This window comes from Apium graveolens, chromosome 3 (genome assembly GCF_009905375.1).
Source record: "Apium graveolens cultivar Ventura chromosome 3, ASM990537v1, whole genome shotgun sequence".
Classification (NCBI taxonomy): Eukaryota; Viridiplantae; Streptophyta; class Magnoliopsida; order Apiales; family Apiaceae; genus Apium; species Apium graveolens.
Genome location: NC_133649.1, coordinates 56,978,562 through 56,991,633, shown reverse-complemented (window position 1 = coordinate 56,991,633; position 13,072 = coordinate 56,978,562).

Sequence of the window (13,072 nt, the reverse complement as noted above, 5' to 3'; positions counted from 1 at the left end):
TTGATAAATTCTGAGTTGTTCTGCCAGAGTTAGTCCAAGTCCTGATAATCTTTTTTTCTTTTTCTAACTCAGTTTTGAGAGATTTATTCAATTTTAGCAATTCATCTCTAACATAAAAAGCATCATCTCTCTTTCTGAGTTTGATGGAACATAACTAACTCTTTTTCTAAATAATCATTCCTTTTCTTATAAGCAACATTTTCAGAAGTTAATCTTTCACATGTTAAAGTTTGATCTCTGTAACTAATAAACATGGTTTTAAGATAAGATCTCAACTCAGTAATATTATCAGTATGAAAGGCATAAGTTGTTTGAGGTACCTTCAATTCAGCAGTTTCAGGGTTGCCATCAAGGCATAGTTCACCTCATCTTCAGAATCTGAAGTGTCTGTCCAGCTTTTCTTCTTTGTGATAAGTGCCTTGCCTTTGTCACTTTTTCCTTTCTTGCAAGTCAGGAGATATGTGGCCTCTTTCACCACAGTTGTAGCATTTGACGTTTGAGTTATCTCCTCTGTCAGACTTTGCACCTTTGCCTTCAGATTTTCTGAAACTTTTCTGAGAGAACTTCTTTCCCCTTCTGAATTTTCTGTAGGCTATCTTTGTGATACCCTTCACCATAAGAGCACACAATTTCGTCATCTCTTCATCAACATCTATTTCAGGTAAACTTCAGTTTCTGAATCATCATCATCAGAACTTGATGATTCTGAATCAGACTTTATGATAAGAGCCTTTCCTTTGCCTTTCTTTGAGACAGCCACTTTGGAGAATTCCTCCTCAGCCTTAAGAGCAATTGTCCTTGACTTTCTCCCATGTATCTTGCTCCTTTGGTCCATCTCAAGTTCATAAGTCTTGAGCATACCATAAATTTCATCAAGAGTAGTTTCATCAAGAGCATAGTTGTCTCTTATAGTAGTAGACTTCAAATCCCAACTTTCAGGAAGAGCTAAAAGGAATTTTAGATTTAAATCTTCAAGATAATATTCCTTGTCCACCAGTGACAGGTCATTCAAGAGTTTGACAAACCTGTCATATAAGTCAGTTAATGGCTCATCACATTTTGAGTCAAAGTGCTCATACTCTTGAGTGAGTATAGTCCTCCTGTTCTTCTTGATTGCATCAGTTCCCTGGCATCTTGTCTCCAAAGCATCCCATATCTCCTTTGCAGTCTTGCAATGAATTACCCTGTTTGACATGACATTATCAATGGCACTATGCAGCAAATGCCTTACCTTTGCATCCTTAGAAATGGATGAGATATCTTCAACTATATACTCACTTTTCTCCTTTGGTATGGTCTTTGCTGACTGATCTGCAACTACAACAGAGAGCTTGGTTGGCTTATGTGGTCCTTCATTAATTATGTCAAGGTATTCTGGATCTGTAGCTTCCAGAAACATAGCCATCTTCACTTTCCATATGGAATACTCAGAAGGTCTCAGTATGGGAACCCTAATAGTCTCATATCGACTGTGAGTTTGAGTCTTTTTAGTTTCTTCAGTTTTAGTGGGCTTGGTTGGATTTTCTGCTTCTTTAGACATGATTGTTTGGATCTTTACTGTATGTTTGTTAACAGATAAGCTCTGATACCAATTGTTAGGTCACACCACACTGTAGAAGGGGGTTGAATACAGTGTTTAATACAATCAAATCGATTTCGAACACAAGTAACTGTAAACAGATATATTCAATATAATAAACTCTGTTATAATGGAACTGTTCTCTCTCAGTGATGAACAAATATCACGAGAGCTTGCTAGGTTACAATGTATGATCTTCTCGATAATGATAACATATATAGTGTAAACCTATGTCTATGTTTATATAGTACACAGTTACAAGATAACTTGTAATTGAGATGGAATATAATTATGTCTCCTAAAATATATCAATCAGATATCTTATACAAGTCTTCTTATCTTCTAACTCTTTTCATGCATATCTTCTTTTGTATTAGTCTCGATCTTCTTTCCTGTAAATCAGCTTCCTTCCTTAACTGTAAGTCCTCCCGTACTTAAGTTCTGATATCTATCTTCTGATATTTATCTTCTGATAACCTAAGTTCTGATATCCTTAAGTTCTGACTTCCAGTAAGTACTGATTCCAGTAAGTACTGATATTTCCTGTTTGTTAAGATCTGAAAACTAAATATGAAACACATTAGACATGACATCTCAAATATATCTAACAATCATTTCAAGACCACACTCATCCACCTTATCAGTCAAACACAGTCTGCTCTTCAATTATCTAATAATGATAGCACCAAGAAGCTTTTGCAAGCACATCTTGCTTCTCTTCAACTATAACAAATCCAAGGTTTCCAACACAATCAGGATATCACTTCTATCAAAATAGAAATTACTCAAGTGAAGAAGGATATAGCTGATAGATTAGATGCAAAACTTCCAGAAGCTACAATGCTTGATATCAAAAGATAACTCAGGAAGAATTCTGATTTTGCCAAAAAGATAGATTCCTTGGATACCAGAATGACAGCAATGGAAGCCTCTCTAACAGCAATTCATCTACACTAAGCACAACAAACAGACTTGCTTCAAAGGCTAGTGGCTGTACAAATCTCTTCTACTACTCAACTTGGTGATAACAAAAAGGGGGAGAGAGAAACCTCTTCAAAAGGGGAAAGCTCAATTGTCTTATTTAGTCAAGGGGAGTCAAGAAGTGAGGGGGAGCAAAGAGTGCTCAATGTTCAAGTAAGTAAAGCAATTGTACCAACAATTGTTTTCTCAAAGCCACCTACCAAAGATAGCATAGATCTAATCAAAGAAGTGGCAGCCAACTTGAGAGCAGCTGAGAAGAAGAAATTGAGTCCAATCAATTGGAAGAAAATTGATGAGAACATCCAGAAGATATTTGGCCCAACACAGAAGCCGGATAAAGTTTTCAATCATCAATCTAAAGTCATGAAAATCTCTGTGAATGATATAAGTATGAACTATCTGGAAAGGGGTCAAACTTCCTGTGTCAAATCTCCAAAGAAAAATCTCATCATGAAGTCCAAATGGAACTATCCTAAGTTTTCAGACAAGAATCCTATGGATACAGTGTTTGAGACACCAAAGCCAGATGAAAAGAAACTGTTGTCAAGATCTATTGCATTCTACAAGGATCCAGCTAACTCAGCATTGAAAAGAAGAATTGCCAAAATTTACAGAAATGGTAAGGAGATTTGTGTGGTGGTTGGACATCCACTGTTTGTGGAAGCTAAGAAGGAAGAGAAAGAAAAAATTAGGCTAGAGAAGAAGCAAGCTGCTTTGGATGCTAAGAAGCAAAAGCAAAAGAAAGAACAAGCTGTTATCTTGACCAAGCATCAAGCTGTAAAAACCACAACAGAGCTTCCTGTACAACCAACTGTAATTACTGAACCTAAGGATCTGAAAATGCAAGAAGAATCACAATAGAAAAGAAGATTTAGATACAAACTTCATTTAAAGAGGAAAGTGAACTTTAATGATGAGGAATTGGAAGATCAGTTTCGCAAAAAATCTACAACTACAACTCAGACATCAAAACCCTCAGTGGTATTTAAAGAATTCAAAGTGGTTGATCCAACAAGAAATATTTATGGTGAACCAATTGTTCCTAAGGATGAACCAGTAGACTGGGATAGTTTACCAATTCCTGAGCTAAATTTGCCCATCTTCAAGACAAAGAAGACAAATACTAGAGCTAGTAAGAAAGTGAAGCATGTATCTCTCAAATATAAAGCTCGAACCAAATCCCAACCCACAGTCAACAAGAGAGATCTCATGTACATTTGTGATATCAAGGAATTTTCAGACTTGAATCTCTACTTGAATGTATTGGAAGAAGTAAGAGGAATTAATGCTTACAGACATCTTCCTGAAAGACTGGTATTTAAATATAAGGGAGGGAAAGAGATGACATGGCCTCTTCACAGGATTCTCCAAGAAAGCCAATCTATTCTGATTAAAGTCTACTCATCCTTCAAGAAGAACTTTGGATAAAATGTGACTGCAAGAAGAATAGTTCTAAAGAGGATTGAGGAACTAAGGAGTATTAGAGCCAAAGATGCACTTCTAAAAACTCTATCTATTCCTTTTACAGGAAAAAGAGTGCATCTAAGGCCCTATTGGCTGATGGAGTTCATGGATGACAAAGGTGTCAGAAGATTCTTCAGATTGGAGGACCGATTGAGCATCTCTAGCAATGAGACTCTTTTGGAAATGCAGAAAATGCTAAATCTCTCAGAAGCTGATAAACTAGAATTCCACAGACAACTTCAGAATCAAATTGAAGAAAACAACAGAAGGCTTGGGAAGAAATCCAGACAATCAAGGAAATAGATTTATCTGCTCAGACTAGAGGAGCATCTTGATAACAATTGTGAGCAATTTCTTTGTGTACTTTGTATTATTCAACTTTCAACATTTTATAGCACTTATTAGTTCTATCTACTATTTTTCAATATGTATTTTCTTTTTGGGTGTTTTGTTATCATCAAGTTTCTCTTAATTTATGGCTACAATTCCAGTAGACATACATTGGGGGAGATTGTTAGGATTATGTTGTGTACTTGATGATAAGCTAAACAAAACGCCTTAGTAGATTTAACTTAGTGAATTTTGTAGCACCCGACGGATGATCAATTATATTCCCGACGGATGATTCAATATAGTCCCGACGGATGACTAATTGATATCCATCGGGTGAGTATCTTATGTAACAATAAGTCATGTAGCACATTTCTGCAAATAACTTTGTATAGATTCTGTAGTAGCTTATGAATCATGTAGACTGCTAGTAGATGTGCAGAATAGGTTGATTAAATGTAAATATAAGATGCCTTGTAATTCTGCACAAATAAAATGGAGTCAAGTGATAAATGGCTACCCGACGGATGATCAACAAAGCTACCCGACGGATGATCGACAAGGCTACCCGACGGATAACAAGCATGTACCCGACGGATGATCAATTCAAATATCTGTTGACAGTGACAACACAGTCACATGCATCGAGTGTTTGCAAAAGGAATGTGGCGGCCTGTTTAGCAGGGTTTTGAGAACAAAGAAGCATTACCATTTCCATGCAAGTTATGAAGATTTTCAAAGGTGCTGGAATAGAGTAGTGAAGGAGCATGGAGTTAGACTTGATAGGTTTTGTTTTATTATCTTGTCTTATTCTATGTAAACTTGGTGATATATAAACCAAGTGTAGCAAGTAGAACAACAACAACAACAATAGACTAAGCAAAAACATATTTTTAGCAGAGAAACATTGGTAAGTTGTATCCTGTAGCATTTCTCTGCAAGTTTAGTTGTTCACTTGTAAAGCAGCTGTAAGCTATCCAATCTTCACAGGGTTCTCTTGATATATATATATATATATATATATTATTGTGGATATGTTGTGAACTTGATGATTTCATTAACAAAACACCTTGGTAGATTTTACTTAGTGAAAAATGTAGCACTCAACGGATAAGGATTATAGTCCCGACGGATAACTCAATATAGTCCCGACGGATGATGATTTATTATCCATCGAGTGAGTAGCTTGTGTAACAATAAGTCTGTAGCACATTTCTGCATACACATTGTTTAGATTCTGTAAGTAGTACTCAAGTCATGCTGACTTTAACTAGATATGCAGAATAGGTTGATTAACTGTACATAGATGATGTCTTGTAATTCTGCATAAATGAAATGAAGTCAAGTGCCAGATTGCTACCCGACGGATAAACAACAATGCCATTCGACGGATGATCAACAAGACAACCCGACGGATGATCATGAACTCGACGGATAATCATGAACCCGACGGATAAAGAATTCAAACATCTGTTGATAGTGACAACACAGTCACATGCGTCGAGTGTATGTAAATGGAATGTGGAATCCTATTCAACTGGGTTTTAGAGAACAAAGAAGCATTTCCATTTCCATGCTATTATGAAGATATTCAAAGATGCTGGAATAGAGTAATGAAGTAGCATAGTATTAGACTTGATAGGTTTTTGTTTTATTACCTTGTCTTATTACTTTGTAATTTTGGTGATATATAAACCAAGAAGTAGCAAATAGAACAACAAGAACATTAAGCAAGAATTTCCCAGAGAAATATTTGTAAGCTGTATTCTTAGCATTTCTCTGCAAACTTAGTTGTTCATATTTGTAAGCAGCTATGAGCAAATCTTGCTATACAGAGTTCTCTTGATATAATATATATCTCTGGTGGATACTTTCAAATCCACCAGAAAGTTTTTAAAGACTTGTGTTTTTAATTACTTGTGTTTTGATTCATTCCAAGTTATTATTCTGCACTCTGTAAATCAATTCACACAGATATATATTTTAAGTTAGAACACTTTTAAAACCAAGAAAAAGTTTCAAGAAATCCATTCAACCCCCCTTCTGTAATTCTTGTTGCATTGTTAGGGACTAACAATTGGTATCAGAGCAAGCTCTTGAAGAATAAAGAGTTTAAAGATCACAACAAAATAGCAAGATGAACAAGAAGGATGTTGGAGTCAAGATTCCTTTTCTGGATAAAGATAATTACCATCACTGGAAGGTAAAGATGCATCTTTATTTACTTTCTCAAGATGAGGCCTATGTAGATTGCATAGAGAGAGGCCCTCATATACCAATGAGAGCTACAACTGGAAATGAGCCATATGTCCCCAAGCCAAGGCATTAATGGTCTGATCCTGATATTGAACAAGTCAGGAAAGATAAGAAGGCCATGAATATCTAGTTCAATAGAGTTGATGGTGACATGTTTGACAACATCATCAATTGCAAAACTGCCAAGGAAGTTTGGGATACAATACAGATTATCTGTGATGGCACTGAGCAAGTTAGAGAAAACAAGATGCAGCTACTTATTCAGCAATATGAGCATTTGCATAGTGAAGAAAGTGAGTCTCTCACTGACATTTTTAGTAGGTTTCAAAAACTACTAAATGCTCTGAAGTTGCATGGAAGGGTCTATCAGACAAAAGACTCTAATCTGAAGTTCCTTAGATCTCTTCCAAAGGAATGGAAACCAATGACAGTCTCATTGAGAAACTCTCATTATTATAAGGAGTTTACCTTGGAGAGACTGTATGGAATCCTGAAGACTTATGAGCTTGAAATAGAGCAAGATGAGAGGATGAAGAGAGGAAAGAAGAAAGGAGGGTCCATTGCACTAGTTGCTGAGTTAGAGAAAGAGAAGGAGATGAAGATGGAAGTTATTGAATCAACTTCAAAGGTCTGTGAAAACAAGGGCAAGGGGATGGTAGCAGAAAATGAAGATTCTTGAGCCAAGACGATATGGAAGATATTGATGAACATCTAGCATTTCTTTCCAGAAGATTTGTCAAGCTCAAGTTCAAGAAGAACTTTGGAGCAGCCAAGACAAATAGAAACATGGTGGATAAATCAAGATTCAAATGTTTCAAATGTGGCTTGGCAGGGCACTTTGCCAGTGAGTGTAGAAAGTCAGATTCCAGCAAAAAAAAGTTTGAGCCTGTGGATTATAAACAAAAATATTTTGAGTTGCTCAAACAAAAGGAAAGGGCTTTCATTACACAAGAAAATGACTGGGCAGCAGATGGTCTGGATGAAGATGAAGATGTAAGCTATGTCAATCTAGCCCTAATGGCCAAGTCTGATGAAAAAGAGACAAGTTCTTCAAGCAATCAGGTAATCACCACTAACCTTGCACATTTGTCTAAAGCTGAGTGTAATGATGCAATAAATGACATGTCTACAGAATTATATCATTTGCGTGTTACACTTAAGTCTCTTATTAAGGAAAATGCTAAAATCAAAGAAAACAATTTGTTTTTAAGTGAGAGGAATAATGTGCTAGAGTCTCAGTTCATTGAATTTGAAAAATTAAGAATTCAGTGTAAAATTGCTAAGGATGAATTAACTGAGTCCCTGAAGAAAGAAGAGATCTTGAAGAAGCAGCTTGAACGAGAACAGGAGGTGATTAAGGCATGGAAAACATCAAGAGATGTTCATGCTCAAATCACCAAAGTTCAAGGTATTGAGTCCTTTTTTGATGCAGCCTGGAAGAAGAACAAGGAGAAGCTAGAATCCAGTTTGGTGGAAGGATTGCTAACAGATGTAGACTCGACTAATGATGAGGGTCATCCGTCGGATAACAAAAAGGGTTATCCGTCGAGTGATATAAATCCTCATCGGTCGACTGTGAGCAAGCATGTGAGTAAAGCCAAACTTGTCAAGTTAAATGAGAAATATGGATCAGTTTCCAAGAATTTTGTTACAGGAGAATCCAGTCAAGTTAAGAAGGAGAAAAAGGCTAATGTTGGTCATATGACTATCAAGCAATTGAGTGACAGACTTGAAAAGATTGAGGTTAAAACAAAGGCTAAAAGGAAAAATAATAGAAATGGTAAAGTAGGAATTAACAAGCATAACAACTACACACCTGATAAATATGCTCCAAGAAAAATATGTGTCAAGTGTGGTAGTGTAAATCATTTGTCTGTTAATTACAAAACTGCCATGCCTACTTTCATATTTGTGCCACCTCATTTTCCCAACATGAATGCCATGCCTTTTATGCCTATGAATGCTATGTCTACACAGAATATGAATGCACAGTTTGCTAATATGCCATTTGCACCTAATCCTTATTATGCTGCATTTAGTATGCCACAAATGCCATTTAGCATGCCTTACTGGAATAACATGTTTACTAATAGCATGCCATTCCATGTTAATCAAAATATGCATGATAATCCTGCTGTAATGAATGGTTTCAAAGGTTCAACTCAAATGACTAAGGATGAATCTGATATCCCTAAGTCAAATGAGATCAAACCTAAGAAACAGAAAAAGAAAGCTAACAAGGCAGGACCCAAGGAAACTTGGGTACCAAAATCAACTTGATTTGATTTTTATGTGTGCAGGGAAATAGAAAGAATCTATGGTACTTGGATAGTGGTTGTTCAAGACACATGACTGGTGATTCTACCATACTCACAGAGTTCAAGGAGAGAGCTGGCCCAAGTATTACTTTTGGAGATGACAGCAAGGGTTATACTGTGGGATATGGCTTGATTTCAAAAGACAATGTCATCATTGAAGAGGTTGCCTTAGTGTATGGTCTCAAGCACAATTTGTTGAGTATCAGCCAACTTTATGATAAAGGCAATTCAGTAACCTTCAACTCAGAAGCTTGTGTTGTGACTAACAAGAGAAGCAACAAAGTGATTCTCACTGGTGTGAGAAAAGGAAATGTGTACCTAGCTGACTTCAACTCATTAAATGCAGAATCTGTTACTTGTCTTCTCAGCAAAGCAAGTCAGGATGAAAGTTGGTTATGGCACAAGAAGCTATCCCATCTAAACTTTAAGACAATGAATGAATTAGTAAAGAAAGAACTGGTAAGAGGCATTCCTCAAGTGGAGTTTTTTAAGGATGGATTGTGTGATACCTGCCAAAAAGGAAAGCAGATCAAAGTATCATTCAGGAAGAAGCTTGATTCAACAATTGAAGAACCTTTGCAACTGCTACACATGGATTTGTTTGGACCAGTCAATGTGTTGTCCATTTCAAGAAAAAGATTTTGCCTAGTAATTGTAGATGATTTCTCAAAGTTCTCTTGGACATCTTTCCTAAAGTCTAAATATGAGGCTAGTGAAATCATCATCAATCACATAAGGCAAGTCAACAATCATCCTGATTTCAAAGTTAGAAGAATCAGGAGTGACAATGGAACTGAGTTCAAGAATTCTGTCATGAGAGCATTTTGTGAAGAAAATGGGATTTTGCATGAGTTTTCAGCAGCAAGAACTCCACAACAAAATGGAATAGTAGAAAGAAAGAACAGATCATTTATTGAAGCTTCAAGGACAATGCTTGAAGAGTCTAAGTTACCAACATATTTTTGGGTTGAAGCTGTAAATACTGCATGCTATACTTAGAATATTTCTCTGATTATTCAAGCAAAATGCATGACTCCCTACCAATTGTTCAAGAATAAGAATCCAACTCTAAATTTTCTTCATGTCTTTGGCTGTAAATGTTATATCTTGAGAAATTAAACTGATCAGAATGGAAAGTTTGATGCTAAAGCAGATGAAGGAATTTTTGTTGGATATGTTGTTGGTAAAGTATATAGAGTCTACAATCTAAGAACCAACATTGTTGTGGAATCAATACATGTTGTGTTTGATGATAAAAAGAATGAAGGACTGCAAGATGGAGATTACCATGAGAGTCTCAAATTTGACAATTTGGAGATGGTTAGTGATGACAGTGATGATGAAAGTGATCAAGAAACAGTATAAAAGGATAATGCAGAAAAATCTACTACCAATGAAGCACAAAATTCAACATCTGTCGAGTTACATAATATTTCATCTGTCGGGAGACAATCTGCCTTATCCGTCGGGAGACAACCAGCCTCATCCATCGGTACTCAAAATTCACCATCCTTCGGGTCATCAAAAGAAGCTGGGAGTCAGAATAGATCACCTACAGAAAGCTCTCCTTTATCATATCAAAGTTCCATTAACTCAGGGGGAGTTTCTAATAATCTAAACTCAATCACACATCAAGACAACAATGAGGCCTCTTCATCTAGAGCTAATCTACCTCAACAAAGGAAATGGACAAAGGATCACCCCTTTGAGCTCATCATTGGTGATGTATCTTCTAGAGTTCAAACAAGGAGAACAACTCAAGAAGAATGTCTATACAGCAGCTTTCTTTCCAAGGAAGAACCAAAGAAGGTAGAAGAAGCTTTGTTGGATCCTGATTGGATTTTAGCTATGCAGGAGGAGCTAAACCAATTTGAGAGAAATAAGGTATGGAAGCTTGTGCCCAAGCCTAAATGAAAGAATCCAATAGACACCAAATGGGTATTCAGAAACAAGATGGATGAAAATGGCATAGTAGTCAGGAACAAAGCTAGATTGGTTGCTAGGGGCTATTGTCAACAAGAAGGAATAAATTTTGATGAAACATTTGCTCCTATTGCAAAACTTGAAGCTATCAGAATCTTCTTAGCCTATGCAGCCCATGCCAATTTCAAAGTCTATCAAATGGATGTCAAATGTGTCTTTCTGAATGGAGATTTGGAGGAGGAAGTCTATGTCAGTCAGCCTCCTGGTTTTGAAGATCCAAACTTTCCAGAATATGTTTACTATCTTTTGAAAGCACTTTACGGACTGAAGCAAGCACCTAGAGCCTGGTATGATACTTTGTCAAAGTTTTTTTTAGAGAATCACTTCACTAGAGGTACTGTAGATAAAACTCTTTTCTTTAGAAATGTTAATGGCTCTAGTATACTTGTTCAAATTTATGTAGATGACATTATTTTTAGCTCTACAGATGAAAAACTTTACAAAAAGTTTGCCAAATTGATGCAAAGTAAGTATGAAATGAGTATGATGGGAGAACTAACTTACTTTCTTGGTTTGCAAGTTAAGCAAGTTAGTGATGGAATATTCATTAGTTAAACTAAATACATTTATGATCTTTTAAAGATGTTTGATCTAATGGATTGCACATCTTCAAAAACTCCCATGGCCACTGCAACTAAGCTTGAATTAAACACTACTGAAAAGTCTGTGGATATTTCAAGTTAACTTATGTACTTAACAGCTAGTATATAATGTTTGCTACATGTTTGTGTGCTAGATTTCAGGCTGATCCTAGAGAATCTCACTTAGTAGCTATCAAGAGAATTTTCAGATATCTCAAGGGAACACCAAAACTTGGCATTTGGTACCCTAGAGATTCTGGTTTTGATCTAACTGGTTATTCAGATGCAGATTATGCAGGTTGTAGAATTGATAGAAGAAGTACAACATGAACCTGTCAATTTCTAGGAATTAAGCTTGTGTCCTGGTTCAGTAAAAAGCAAAATTCAGTTTCTACATCTACAGCTGAAGCTGAATATACTGATGCTGGCAGTTGCTGTGCACAGATTTTGTGGATGAAAAATCAATTGCTGGACTATGGTCTGCAAGTTGAGAGGATTCCTATTTTCTGTGATAACACAAGTGCAATTGCCATCATTGAAAATCCAGTGCAACATTCAAGAACAAAGCACATAGACATCAAGTACCACTTCATAAGGGAACATGTAATGAATGATACTATGGAACTACATTGTGTTCCAAGTGAAAAGCAGCTTGCAGATATATTTACAAAACCACTGGATGGATCCACCTTTTCAAGGTTGGTAAGTGAGTTAGGTATGCTAAATTACTCTTAAATCTTTTAAGATAATTTGCAAGTTGTAAAGCAGCCAGAAATTTAATTGATTTTACAGTCGTGGATGAAATTTTGGCTAAGTCAAAATTTACATCTCGACGGATGATCATTATCCATCGAGTTTGATCATCCGTCGGTATATATTTTATTAATAAAATCAATTACTTTTCTAGAATATTTTATGACTCGACGGATAACTGATTTATCCTTATCCTTCGAATTGTATGAATCTTAGCCGTTAATTCTCTGAACATTATCCATCGAGTATACTTACAGTTTATAAGTATAACACGACGGATAATTGAAGGAATTTTTACAGTTTATTTTTAAATGGCTATTTTGGGCAATTCTCATTAGTTATTTTATTTTACTTTATTATTTTTGACAGTTATTTTTGAGTTAGTATAATAGCTTAATTCATTTCCATTACTTTTCTTTTATCTTTCTCAAACCATATGTTCTAAATTCTCTCTTTCTCAAAAGCAACTATCATCCCTATCTCTGCACTTTCCACTCTCTAACAATGGCACCAGTAGTCAAGATCATGTCATAAACCGGATACATCTATGAGAAGAACTACTTCACGGCTCTAGTAAACAAGGGGATTCAACATTCAAGTGACTACCACAAAATGATGGATTTTGTGAAGAACTGCAAACTCAGTTATACAATGCTAGAATCACCCACCATCTTCTGTGAGGTTGTTGAAGAGATGTGGACGACTGCTACATACAACTCTACTGATAAGACCATCACACTCACTATTAAAGGTAAGGAATTATGTATCAATAGTGATGTTATTAAAGCATGTTTCAAAATCCCTGATAATACTGTGACCTCACCATA